Source organism: Schistocerca cancellata, chromosome 11, assembly GCF_023864275.1.
Source record: "Schistocerca cancellata isolate TAMUIC-IGC-003103 chromosome 11, iqSchCanc2.1, whole genome shotgun sequence".
Classification (NCBI taxonomy): Eukaryota; Metazoa; Arthropoda; class Insecta; order Orthoptera; family Acrididae; genus Schistocerca; species Schistocerca cancellata.
The window spans coordinates 29,183,111-29,197,404 of record NC_064636.1 but is presented as its reverse complement, the minus strand read 5'-3'; positions in this window follow the sequence as shown (position 1 = coordinate 29,197,404).

Sequence of the window (14,294 nt, the reverse complement as noted above, 5' to 3'; positions counted from 1 at the left end):
GGGCAAACGATTCACTTCGGACGATGACGTCCAGCTGTACTTGCAGAACTGGTTAACATTGCAGCCCCGGGAATTTTATGAGACAGCCATTCACTGCCTGGTGTCATGGTGAGACAAGTGTCTCAACAGCCAGGGTCAATACTTCTAACATACAGGTACTAGTTTCTGTAATTATGCCTCTGACTGATTTCTTTGTGAATGCCCCTTATACGATGAACAACAACAAAAGTAAAACCAGCAAAATGGAATTTAAACGAATCAAACCGTGTGATACTGAGGGAATCAGATTAGCAAAAAAGACAGTAAAAGTAGTCAACGAGTTTTGTTATTTGGAAAGTTAAATAAATGAAGATGGGCAAAGTAGAGAGGATATAAAATGCAGACCAGCAATAGCAGGAAATATTGAATATTTCTCGGGTATTCAGCCAGTGCTGTTGTTCAAAAGCGCAATATTTTGGCAAAATGACTTGTTGCTCTCTTCAGGTATTCCTGGAGTCTGATTGATCTCTGATGGGTGCCAATCCTATACAATCTTTAACCCCCCCTCCCACAGCATCTGCCCAGTTTGCAGCCAGAGGTGTCACGGTTCCCCCACCAGTTGGCACTGTGCTTCCCCACAGACCAACACAGAGGCATCGAGACGTTAGAGAGAGAGAGAGAGAGAGAGAGAGAGAGAGAGAGAGAGAGAGAGAGAGAGAGAGAGAGAGAGAAAAGGGGGGCGGGTGTAGATATTGTAGACGGGGAGCCCAATAAATGAATACAGTATGCAGTTTCTAGTGGATGTAGGCTTTAGTAGTTATGCAGAGATGAAGAGGATTGCACAGGATAGAGCAGCAATAAGAGCTGCATTAAATGAGGCATTGGCCTAATGATAACAATAACAACAACAACAACAACATGTTCAAATACAACTCAAGATATACATACATCTTCCTCCGCTGCATATCTCACTTAATGGCGACAAGAATAGAAACACACACATTTAGTCATATACAGATTGGTACCAGGAACATTTTTTTCCTGCAGGCCATCCATAAACGGAACAGGAATAAGACAGCAGTGCATAACTTCAGTACAGGGTGAGTGTAATATATGGCAAAGGTCTTCAGTGGGGGCTTCAGAAAATAATTTACACATGCTGCCCCACACTAGAACCATTGTGCAACAAATGTGGTGTATTGCCAAAAGAAAGTATGTGTCTCTTGGTTCCTGCAGAGTTCCACTGCAGTTCAAATAACAGGTGGATCACAATGTGCGAGCGAAATAGCACGGCAGCTGGAAACACTCCAAAGTTGAAGTATGTGGGACATATCACCCTTATGAGCGAAACGTGTAAAGTGTGCACCGATCCACTCTTGAAATTCTGGCAGTATATGGACCAAATGCACTGTCATATCGAGCCACAGTGAAATGGTGCCAACAATTTGACCAAGGCCACCAAGATGTGGATGACAGGAAATCCAGATCTTGTACCGTGCAGTTCCCATCATTTCAGCAAGCTGAAAGAACATCTTCAGGTGGAGCGGGAGAGGGAGTGTAAGAGATTTTCCAAAAATGTGGAAGTTCATGTAGTTGTTCTCCGATGGCTTGGGGACTAAGGAGTCTATTTCTATCAATGAGGAACTGAATGATTGGTAGCACCTGCCAACCATTGTTTACAGAGGCACTATGTTGACAAATAGTGTCATGTACCTGTGTCACTTTGAAGTGTAGTGCAGTACTCAATAACAGCAACTTGGCCTGCCATAGTAATGTGATACTTTTTGAGGTACCCTTGTAAATGTGAGTAGTATTCAGGAGTAGTGGTTAACAGTTACAAATCCAAAACACACAATCATGACCCTAGGAGATGGGATGTCTTTCAATCGTGTGCAGACACACTGAAACCAAACTTCATTTTTCAGGGTACTTCCAAAGGTGAATATGTACTTTACATACAGATGGTATATGAGTGATAGCTTCAGGATGATGCCTGTGTTGAACCTACAGATATGACAAAAATTCATTAAATGTCTTATGGTAATCTGACTAGCCTATGCCACAATTTTGTTGTTTATTGTTTCAGAGAGATTCTTATTTGGCATAATTAGGTACACGGCTTGTATATCATTAATATTCAGTTGCTCAGCAATCCTATATAGCTGCTTTACTGATCATATTTAGGCCTAATTCCATGACTGATTTCGAAAACATAATTCACCTGGGAGTCCAACTCTGTCAAAACATTGTAGTACATAAAGTGACCCCAAAATATAGCCACATCAGAAACCAGTCGTGCAACAATATGCATAAAACATCCCAGTTCTTGCATGCCAAACATACAGCAACATTTTGGATCACTTTACTCAATGCCTCATTCAAGCTAGACTACAATAAACGCACCTGAAGATTAAATTGTATAATTTCAAAATCAATCATGTATTAAATACCACCAATGAAACAACTGAATGGATTATCCAACACAGTACCTATATTAACAAATGATACATGGTTTAAAGTGAAAATGTGTGGTACTGAACCCCCCTCCCCTCGATATCTTGTTTGTAGTGACAGACAGATGCATTACGCAGCCCAAGGTCTAGCTTAGGTTGGAAGGTGACAATATGATTTGAGACTTGGCGAAGCCAACTGATGCGAAACCCAAATAAAAGTTGAGTCAACTGACTGGTACCGAACACTAATGTTTACACCTGCACCATATTGACAAAGCAACTTACGTATTTTGCGTTTTAAGTTTCTGTAGAATTCTTAGTAAATATCTTTAAATACAGCAAAACTGTCAGTTAACCAAAAACAGCAGGTGTAGACAAAAATATAGAAAACACAAAAATTGCAGAAGTAAAAGGACTGAAAGAACAGACTGAAAACTAGTCTTACTTTAAAAAATTAGTCCCTTCACTATATTATCCTCTGCATCACCCTCTGCACAATTGGTATTATTTTACAGTGTGCCGTAATAATTATACAGCAGTGGGAACACAAATACTTTCCATCACTTCAAGTTCATGGCAACACGTCCGTTCAACAGTGGACATTAATGCGGTAAGTAAGGATCTGAAAGGGCAAGAGTGTTTTCTGTTTGCACAGACTGTCACATCTGTGCTTAAATACGATTGCATATTACAGTATGCCACTAGGCTCAAATTCATACTTTCCCACTAACAACTTAAGCCTTTAAGGATGCCTAACATGAATGCTCAGTTCAATTGTCCTCACAATAAATAACATTCTAAACTAGAGTCTGCCGATGCATATATACAAAAGGCGATTTCCTTCACTATGGCCTGTTAACGATTTCTGGTTCTGGAAGTCCCGGACAACTACTATTTATGCGACACATTATCGCGGCAGTTGGTGGAGGGAAAAGGTAGTTTTGTGTGGTTGCTTAGGATGATACCGGTACAGGTCGGCCTGAACAACCACATTAACGACACTGCCAAGCACCTTGCAAACTTCAAAAAATTATTGCTCGTTTTATTTTGCAATGAATGAAGAGAGTAATTCTGGTCCATGTCGAGGTTTCAGTACATCCCACACAATACAAGAAGGGATTGGTAGTTTTGCTTTCGCAGCAGCACAGAACAAAGAGGTACGCTGCCAGCCCTGCGTAAGAGTGGTGAGGATTGTCTCCCTTCCTACGCGACCTACCGTGCGGAAATTACATATTCTTTCCTGAGCCAATTTTTTGACAGACTATGGCTCGGTCTCAATTTATTGAGAAGTTGATAATTGAATGAATAAATAAAAATAAAATTGATTGTTAAATATGTATCCTGAATACATGTGTAGATGTAGTGCTCTCACGAAGAACAAAAAAATTGTCCTTTGTACAACCGACCGAGTGCTCTCACAAAGAATAAAAAATGTCTTTTCTACAACTGACCGTAAACCTACTCCAGTGTCTCATGGGCAACAAGTAACTTAAAATAATAGTCTGTGTATAACTAAAGAATACTTTTACATTTGGAAACTAATGCCAACAATGAATCAGGCTTTGTTCAAACGAGCCAATACTGCTGGCCAGAACCAACGGGAACTACGAGTACACGACATACGTCAGTCGTCTGTTGTGCGAACAAGCATCGAAGTAATAACATGTTATTCACCTCCCGAGTGGGTTAAAACTGATACATGCGTATCTGGAATGATGAGAAAAGCAGCTGTGGCCTAAAATACGATTGTCAGACATTATTATCATGATAAATTTTAATTTTTAACAATGGAGATTAGTATCATGATAAATCTTAATTTTTGACAATGTGTGTTCAAATAAACTTTGTAGTATTTAATTCGAAGTAATTAACAGCATTTTTCATTAAAATTATTAACGTTAAGTTTTGTGGTTACCGGTATTACACTGTGCATGTCTTTCCCTTAATAAAATAACAGCTGCTCGACGTAAAAATTTATTTTTATCATTGCTGTCTCGTAATGCTGTGCTTTACAAGTTGGCAACCCTACTGTTGACTGGCAGATGAAAAAGACGAGAATCATGTTACACGGGCAGCTAATGTCCTGGTAAAAGTCAAACTTCGTCGAATTAGCTGTTTCCTACCCACAGGTTTGTTAAACAAGCGCGCTCCGACATACTAACGACGTCTGTCAAATTTAACCTTACTTTGAAACAGTTGTCACAGCGTGTCTGTGTCGCGAAGTATTTTCAAACTGGTGGAGATAGCTACCAATGCAAAACATTTCTTGCACTGATTTGAGAATTGTGTATTTCTTCTTACGTCTTTCTGCTCAATATGTTTGCTGGGAAAGAGGCAACACCTAAATTTTGATACGTGACAACATGGTCGCGGATTACAACAGTGATCCATGATGTGTAGAATTTCTTTTATTTCCGCCAATAACAACAAATCTGACCCGTTTCGGTCAGCAATCACTATCTTCACGTCTGCAGCAAAATATGGAAAATGAAATTAAACTAGCGGCCAGATTAAGTCTCACAACAAAAAAAGTGTCATAGCGAAAAATGATTACTTTCAAGAATGTGAAAACATCCGCTTAAAATATGACGAGGCATACCTGTTTAACAACATGTTCTAATAGAATAAAGCCATAATGGCATCGTTACAAAATCAGCTTATCATCGTCGCACATCTTTCAAATATGGTGTAAGGTAGGTCACACTGCTAGTGGAGTTGTACTATCTGCCGCTACTGTTCATAAACTGCAGTACACTATCCATAACGCGTTTGTGCCGTACGCTCGTTAGATGTCGCTACTGTACATCTACACTTATTCGTCAATTATAAAATTGTATAGTACGCATAAATGAAGAGTACGGTGCGTAAAGTTCATAGTGAACTTGCCAACGAATAAGTTACTACAGTGATAAAGTGTAATATTTAAAAAGGACGAATAAAGTTAAATTTAGAATTGTTAAAAGCGAATGGTCATGTGACTGAATTATTCTGAAGGCTCTTGAGGTCATTTTGGATAAAAATAATAACGTAACGAGAATAAGCTCCTGGAGCTAATAAAATAACAAAGTTGACAGAACAAATAGGGAAAGAAACGGAAAAAGATGAAAACAAAAGACTACAGAAAATGATTAGCGTCGTCTGTTGGCGTAGCCTCCAGAATGCAGAAAAGGCGAGAAGTCGGAAAAACTTTACCGCCAGAGGGCTTCAAGCACCCTGCAACATGCTGTTCGAAAAATAATAAAACATTTTAACAGTCACGAAGATTATCTTGTTAATGATATTTACCACATAAAGAAGGGGGGAATCAAACACGAGTGCGAAACGAAAAATATAAGAAAATTGAGCAAACAGTGACGCAATCTATTTTTTTTTTTCTTCAATACTCCCTACAGAATGATCAGTTTCTGCTAAGTACAGCCCAAAGGTATTTTTGCTACTTACCTGTAAATGCCCCTTACGCCCTATATTGAAAGTAACTGGCCGATACGGCATATTTTATTGTTCTACGACGTAATCTGTTCAGTTGTACTTCATTTCCCATGTTTTGCCGCAGATACATTAGATGGTCATTGCTGACCGAAACCTGTAGTGTACAGACTAAAAAAATTGGTGATCATTAGCGAAATAAAAGAAATTCAACCTAACATATCGATAATTGCCAGTGCTCTTTTATTCTTTTAATTGTAGTTTCTACAACTGTGGAAGCTAACCATACAGGGGCAAAAGTTGCAATAAAATCTCTTTCTCGTTATGGAAGCGTGGCAAAACAACACATGCAATATCTTCCATCTTGTCAAATCTGACGTCAATCAAAATTTCCTATAGCACGGTATACGTTTGACAAACGCACCACACGAAACTACACACTGCCAAATAATTTGACAAATTGCTTGACTGTCTGCCCTACTCTATGAAACTTATTAAAATTTTTCGTTTGTTTCACTAACACCAAGATCATATTCAAAAGTACAACTTGAAAAGTCAATATAAATGCAACGAAGACCCTCACAGCTACAATTGTAAATGCGTATATTGAGAACGCAGAAATCCCAACAACTTTTACACAGAACAGACAGGAAGTCTCAATATCACCTCAATGAGTGTGCTCAAAGACTTCTTGAGTAATAGAACCCAGTGCACTGTCCTCTACGGTGAGTGTTCATCAGAGAATCACGAGTTAGGGCTGCTACTGTTGTCTACGTACACAATGAACTGGCGGCCAGGTTGGGCAGCAGTCTGCAGTTGTTCCTGATGAAGCTGTGGTGTACGGTAATGTGTCGAAGTTGAAAGACTGTAGGAAGATACAAGACGACTTCGACAAAATTTCTAGCTGGTGTGATGAATAACGGCTAGCTCTAAAGGTAGAAAAATTCAAATGAATGTGGACGAGTAGGGAGCGCACAACTGTAATGGTCGGATACAGTGTTACTAGTGTCCTGCTTGACATAAACAAGTCGTTTAAATATCTAGTTGCAACATTGCAAAGCGATACGAACTGGAACAAATATGTGAGAACTGTGGTAGGGAAAGTGAATGGTCGACTTCGGTTTAGTGGGAGAATTTTAGAAAAGATATAGAACACTGGTGTGACCTATTCCTGAGCACTGCTAGAGTGTTTGGGATTCGTACCTGGTCGGATTGAAGGAAGACATTTAACCAATTCAGAGGTGAGCTGGTAAATTTGTTACCGGTATGTCTGAACAACACATCTGTGTTACGGAGTCCCTTTGGGAACTCAAATGGGAATGCCTAGGGAGAAGGCAACATTCTTTTCGAGAAACATTATTGAGAAAATTTAGAGAACCGGCATTTGAAGCTGACTATCAAATGATTCTACTGCCGCAAACATACACTGCATGTAAGGACCATGAAGATAACATTCAAGAAATTGGGGCCCGTAAGGAGGTGTATAGACAGTTCTTTTTCCCTCGCTCTATCTGCGAGTGGAACAGCAAAGGAAATGAATAGTAGTGGCACAGGGTATCCTCCGCCATGCACCCTACGGTGGCTTGTGGAGTATCTATGTAGATGCAGAGGTAGATTGGGTAAACAATTTGCACACATTCAATTAAATCTAATTAAAATTAACTCTGCCAAATATCACACTACAGTTATTTTTCCTTTTATTTTTCATAACTTGCTTCTCTCTTTGAGCCCAAGTCACAGATCATATTCAGAGCGTAACCTGTAGCAGTAAAATGTAAAACAAATTATATACAGTTGGGCACATTTAATGTTGAACATCAGGAAATTTTCAGCGCGACAAACTGGAAATAATAACAATAAAATAAATGAGGTGACCCTGATGAAACTAATTTCCATAAAACTGCACTATCCACTATTCATCTACAGGTGAGTACAAAAACTGAAATTCACAATACTGATGTTCCACAATAATATATATTTTAGAGTTCATTGCAAACCGCTTTTTGGCTTTCTAGGCCATTCTCAAACCGTGTAAGATCGAACAGACAATCCACACAACAACAACAAGATTTTGTTGCTATAAAAACAATTTTTTTTTTAGATATGTGACCTTTTATGACTATATATCTATACAACAGATCCAAGCATAATTACGTGAGCAAATAAACCTCAAGACAAAAGTATAATATAGAGACCAAAACAGTACATACATGACTACTGATACAGATTATTACGTTATATGGGCAAAATAACTGGTATGATGAACTGGCAAATGAAGAGAAAAAGGGGGGGGGGGGCAGCAGATGGGTGGCAGGAGTTAATGGAATGTGGGTGAAGAGCAGATATGCACACTGCCCATGAAAAGAAAGAGGTGTCGAAAAGACATTGTTGGATGTCAACATAACTTCATACAAATACACCATTCATGGGTATGTAAACTTTTTTTTGTCATTGTTTTCTCATTGGTTTGCCACAGCCTGCCGCTTCAGAGTCGGCCTTTTCATCTCAGAGTAGCATTTGCAACCTACATCCTCAATTATTTGCTGGGTGTTAATCTTTGTCTTTTTCTACAGTTTTTACCCTCCCTGATGTCTTAACAGATGTCCTACCATCCCATCCATTCTACTTGTCAGTGTTTTCCATTTATTTCTTTCCTTGCCGATTTTGCAGAGAACTACCTCATTCCTTATCTATCAGTCCACCTAATTTTAATTGTGCCCGACCGCACCTTAACGTGTCTTCCTAATGGTAAGTAGCAATCTATCTTTTCCCACATTGTTGATATCCCTACCTGGAGTTTCCGTTGTTTGATTTCACCTGATTTTCAACATTCCAAATGATTTGATTCTCTTGCGTTCCGATTTTCCAGCAGTCCGTGTTTTTCTAGCACACACTACTGTGCTCCAAATGTACAGTCACAAAAATTTCTTCCTCAAATTAAAGTCTACGTTTGATACTAGTACAATTCCCTTGGGCAGGAATGCCCTCCAACACAAATGGCTGCATTTGGAGTGGTGTCATGACTGGGAAACATAGACTGTTGATGAATGGAGTCACATTGTGTTAGTTAATTATATGTTCCATGGATCATCTGGAGGATTCTTTTACCAAGTTTTTTTACTAGCTACCAGTTTTTAAGTAGAAATTCATCAATAGAGTGGAGCAAGTTGTCCAGGAGAAATGATTTTAATTCAGATTTAAAACTTGCTTTGCTACCTGACATTTTATGTTACTGAGCAAATGATCAAAATTTTTTTTCTTTTTACATATTGAGCTGCTTCCTTAGCCACTGACAGCTAATGGACAATGACGTTCATTTTTCCCTCTAGTGTTTTAGGTATGGACATCACTGTTGTTCTCAACCTATAATAGATTATTTATCACGAATTTTGTTAGCAAATATATGTATTGTGACAGCAAAGTTAAAATGCCAGCTCCTTAAAAGAGGTACCTACACGGCATTCATGGCTGAATACCATGTAATATTCTTACTGCCCAATTTTTTTTTCAGTCTTCATCTATTCTGTCCAAAATACAGTGATGTGCATGGCAGAAGGTATGTCCCATTGTATCAGTTATTAGGATTTCTTCCTGTTCCGCTCATGTACACAGCGCAGAGAGAATGATTGTTTGAATGCCTCTGTGGGTGCAGTAATTATTCTAATCTTATCCGCACAATCCCTATGTGAGCAACATGTAGGGGGTTGCAGTATATCCCCAGAGTAATCATTTAAAGCCGGTTCTTGAAACTTTCTTAACAGACTTTCTCGGGATAGTTTATATCTGTCTTCAAGTCTGCCAGTCAGTTCAGTTCCTTCATATCTCTGTGACACACTACCACGGATTACACAAACCTGTGACCATTCATACTGCCCATTTCTGTATACATTCAGTATCCCCTGTTAGTCCTATCTTGTATGGGTCCCATACACTTGAGCAATACTCTAGAACCAGTCACATGCGTAATTTGTAAGCAATCTCCTTTGCAGACTGACTGCACTTCCCCTGTACTCTGCCAGTAAACCAAAGTCTACCACATGATTTACCCATGACTGAGCCTTTGTGATCATTCCATTTCATATCCCTACAAAGTGTTACACCCAGGTATTTGTATGAGTTGGCCGATTCCCATTCGATTCCAACTGAGACTCATTGATATTAAAGTCGTAGATTGCTTTATTTTTTTGTTTTGTGAATACACAATTTTACATTTCTGAACATTTAGAGCAAGTTACCTATCTCTGCACCACATTGAAATCTGATGAAGAGCTGATCGAATATTTATACAGCTTCTCTTAGATAGTATTTCGTTATAGAGAACTGCATGATCTGCAAAAAGCCTGATTTTACTATAAATATTGTGTGCAAGATCATTAATATACAACATGATGCACTTCCTTCGGGCACACCCTAACTTACTGCTACATCTGATGACTCTCCTTCCAAGGTAATATGCAGTGTCCTTCCTACCAAAATGTCCTCAACCCAGTCACAGATTTCACTTGATACCCCATGTGATTGTACTTTTGACAGTAAGGGCAGGTGCGGTACTAAGTCAAATCCTTTTGGGAAATCCAGAAACATTGCATCTCCATGGTTGCCTTGCTCCAAAGATTTCAATACGTGATGTGAGGAAAGTGAGAGTTGGGTTTCCCATGATCGATGTTTTCGAAATCCAAGCCGGTTGGCATTGAGGTGGTCATTCTGTTTAAGATACCTCATTATGTTTGAGTTCTGAATATGTTCTAAGATCCTCCAACAAGTTGATGTCAAGGATATTGGTTGGTAGTTTTGTGGATCATTTCTATTACCTTTCTTGTAGGTGCGTGTGACCTGTGCCTTTTTCCAAGAACTGGGCACAGTTTTTTTATTCGAGTGATCTAAGATAGGTTATGCTTAGATGAGGGGCTAACTCAGCTGCAAATTCAGTACAGAATGTGACAAGTATTCCATTGGGCCTGGAGTTATCACAGTAAATTATTCCGTAAGACACTGGGTGAAAATATGTGAAGAGGCCGATATTTTTGTTTCCAAGATCAGTGATTACACGATGAGCAACAGTAGTGGAACTTCACTGTTTGAGCAGCTCAGTAATATGCTTCTAATTCAGGTTTTCTTCAATATGTACACCCAAAAATTTGTAGCATTTTGCTGTATTCAGGAAGAATCACTATTCTGCATTACCACAGATGACCACCTTCAGTGCGTATGGCAGCAAACTGGGGAGCGGATTGCAACATTTTGAGGAGGAGGAATAATTTTTACATCTACTCTGAAACATTGTTCATAGTCTGTCCCACAGTTTTCGTTACTTGTTCTGGTTCTGCATTCAATCTCATTTCAACAGCTTACTCCTTAGTTTCACTGAGACAACCTGTTTGTTAAGTCTAATTATTTTTATTTTATTTTTTTCTAAAGTCTGTCACTGCAACAGTTAACACAATTAATTACTTTAGAGCATCATGAAGGAGGAAACTGTGGCTCTATCATAATATGAAGGACAGTCACAGCCAAGTGATAGAATTTCACCATGGAATATACCGGAATGTGCTGACGAGTGGATGTTTGGGATGTACTGTCTAGTGAGGACAGAATACTGATTGAGAGAAAATGGAAGAAATTAGGACTAATGGAGGAGCAGCGGAAACAATTTTAGCAATTAACTTAACATCAAAATTGGGGGACCACGAAGCAGAGCAAGTGAAGGAGTCGTGCTACCTCGGATGCAAAATAACGCATGCTAGTAGAAGTAATAATGATATAAGAAACTGATGAACACAGGTAGAGAGGGCATTCTTCATTAAAAAGAAGTCTAATATAATAAAATACTGACCTTAATTTGAAGAAAAAATTTCTATGAATATACACTGCAACACAACATTGTGTGGAAGTGAATTATGGACTGTGAAGGCAAACCAGAAAAAAAAGAAAGAGTTTAAGAAGAGGTGTTCTAGAAGAACACTGAAAATTGGTGGACCGATAATACAAGACCAGTAAACCACTGATTCTCCAAAGCATTGAACTCTCATGTTTAAAACAAACAGTTTCAAACTTCTACTTTCAGATGAGTTAACATTTCAAATACTTAATGTTAGGAATGTATGTGAGAAACAGTTAAGAAAAGGTTTGAAAATATGTTTCAAGATTGTTGGAAGTTGCTAAGTGCTCTCATAATCCAACACTGGGTAATTTGTGCTCCGTTTAGAGCAACTAGTTTTTCACACATGTCAATTTTTTTTTCTAAGCTATGTGTCATACTACAATTTTGCAGGAATGTGGATGCTGTCGGTAAAATGTGTTGCAAACAGAGTTAGCAGTAAGAAGTAATACGAAGGTCATTCAATAATTAAACAGACAAATTGGTTTGGAGAAAAAAAGCATTTATTTTCACAAAACAATACTTTTTCTACTTTTCAACATAATCCCCTTGAACATTTATGCACTTGTTCCAATGGGTTACAAGCCTTTTTTATTCCAAATGCAAAGAACTCTTTATCTTAATGTTTGAACCAATTTCCCACAAACTTTTCCACATCATCGTCATCCTGGAACCTCTTCCCAAGTAATGCCTCCTTCGGTGCACCAAACAAATGGAAATCACTATGTGCTAAATCAGGACTGTAAGGAGGATGGGGCAGTACTGCCCAACCCATTTTGTTCATGGCTTCGTGGGTTAGTTGAGCAATATGAGGATGTGTGTTGTCTGCTGGAGAATCACACCTCTCTTCTGACATAAATGATATCTATCACTCACAGCTGGCTCCACCTTGTTTAAAAGCGAATCCAAGTAGTATTGACTGTTCATAGTACATTGCTCTTTGAGATAATCACAAAAAACTGGACTTTCAGCATCCCAAAACACCGTCAACATGACTTTTCTTGACAGGTCAGTTGGTGTGCTTCCACTCAATGCTGAGTCTTTTTGATTTTCTGGCTCATAATAGTGAACCTAAGTTTCATCACAAGTTAAAATTTTGTTGAGGAAGTGTTCACATTTTCTTTCACAATGTTCCTTTAGCTCTGTGCACACACATCCTTGTTTTCTTGAGCAAATGTGTCAACTCCTTTGGGATCCATCTTGCACATGCTTTACAGTACTGCAGCTTGGTACAGATAATGTTATGAACTGTACCAGTACTAACTTGAACCTTATCAACAATCATTTCCACAGTCACACGGTGGCCAGCTGAATAATGTCATCAATTTGACTTTCAATTGAGGGAGTTAAAACTGCAACTATTCGGCCAGAATGGTGTTCTTCAGTCACTGAGTCACAACCATTATTGAACTGCTCAACCCACTTGTAAAAATTTGCACAATTCATACAACCTTCACCATAAACTTTAGACATTCTACAGTATATATTCACAGTTTTCTCGCCTTCAGAAAGTAAAAAACAAATAACAGAACGTTGTTCAACTAATGTGGACGTCTGAAGCGGACTCGCCATCTTTTGAGGTTATAAACAAAACAACGTTGATACATCAGTTGATCAGGGCTCATTCCAGTGATGTCAGCTTAAAGCTCCACAAGTACCAAACTTGTCCTACTAACAGTTTTTTCTTCGAGACCAATTTGCTTCTTTAATTATTGAATGACCCTCATATATTATAATTTCATGTCTGATGCAGTAGTTTTACTGCACAAACAGTGAAAATGTTGGAAACAATGAACTTAGTTCCTTTCACTACTCTCTCTCTGTGTGTATGTGTGTGTGTGTGTGTGTGTGTGTGTGTGTGTGTGTGTGGAGGGGGGGGGGGGGAGTGGATGGGATCAGCAAGGAAAAGGCTTCATAAAGCTTTGAAATTATGTGTAATAAACTTTGTTGGGAGTTGCTAAGTGCTCTCATTCTGAAATACTGGATGGATATAGCTTGGGTTATTTGTGCATCATGAGTCACGCTGCGTCTATCTTTAACACTTGCCTTACTGTGTTACACCTTTAGCATGAGGTTAACCCTCCTAATGATTAGATGATGGCAGCATTTAAAATTTTCAAATTTGGTCAATAACAATAAGAAATAACAATTTTTGTTGAGCATGGAATCTGCTGGACGGCCTACTCACATCTAGGAGTGTGGACCACAAACAATGAGCAGTGAAACAAGTTAGTCATTTAGTAATACAGATGAGATGGTTCACCGCAGAATCAATGATGAAAGTTATATGTAGGACAAAAAGAAGAACATATCCTGAAACATCAGAAGAATATCTTCCATGGTACTAGAAGAAGCTACAGGCAGTAAAAAGTGTAAGGGAAGACGAAGAGTGGAATATACTCAAATGACACTGGGTGTAAGAGCTACTCTTATGATGAAGAAAGTGGCACATGATAGGACATTGTGGTGGGCTGCATCAAACCAGTCAGAAGATGGAAACAAAATAGAAAAATAAATTAAAATAAAAAAAATTAAACCAAAGACAGATTAAAAGCTCT